The sequence below is a fragment of the Benincasa hispida genome, chromosome 3, assembly GCF_009727055.1.
Source record: "Benincasa hispida cultivar B227 chromosome 3, ASM972705v1, whole genome shotgun sequence".
Lineage (NCBI taxonomy): Eukaryota > Viridiplantae > Streptophyta > Magnoliopsida > Cucurbitales > Cucurbitaceae > Benincasa > Benincasa hispida.
Genome location: NC_052351.1, coordinates 40,389,297 through 40,390,186, shown reverse-complemented (window position 1 = coordinate 40,390,186; position 890 = coordinate 40,389,297).

The following is an 890-nucleotide window of genomic DNA, read 5'->3' as shown; positions in this document are numbered from 1 at the left end:
GAAAACATTTTTATTACTAACTACCACTACGTTTTAGGTCACTGCCAAATCAATTTTCTATTCAACATCTTGAATATATATATATATATATATATATTAACGAAAAGTTGAGGATAATATTACCATTTCAAAAAAAAAAAAAATTTGGAGGACATTTTTTTTTCAAGTTAACCCATTTATTTTTTATAGTGGTTTTTTTTTTTTTTTAATTCCTTGTCTTAAAAAATATAGGCAAAATTACAAATTTAGTAGCTACAGTTGGAGGAAGATTAGGGGTGTTTGGTCGCGCTGCAAGTTAGTGGGGGTGGTCTATTGCAATTATTCAAACTTACAATTAACTAGAGTATTACTATTCCAAATATTTATTTGTTGTACTGTTTATTTCTTCCTTTATCTGTTAGATTGTTTATTGTTTTCTATCCAAACTAAAATAATTTATACCTTAAACACAAACTATTATAATTTATACTAAAATAGTATGTAACTTAAGCAAAATACTATTATTATCCACAAATTATACTATAATAACCAATCCAGCATCCCAAACACCCACTTCAAATTTAATCCTTGTGATTTGATAAAACCCAATAAATAGTCCCATGATTTGATAAAAAATCTCTTGGTTACAGGATTTCTTCTTCATATAGATAGATATAGGATCTATGGAGTAAATTTCATAAACAGACCCTATTATAAAATTTTTTATGAATATTTTACCAAATACATCGACTAAATTCTAATTATAAATAATGGATACTAAACTCTCTCTCTTTTTCTCTAACTATATATACTAAATTTGCAATTTAACAAATACTCTAATTAACTTTAGGAAATTACGAGAGAGTGTACATTATTTGTGTGATTTGCACAAAAAAAAAAACAGAGCAATA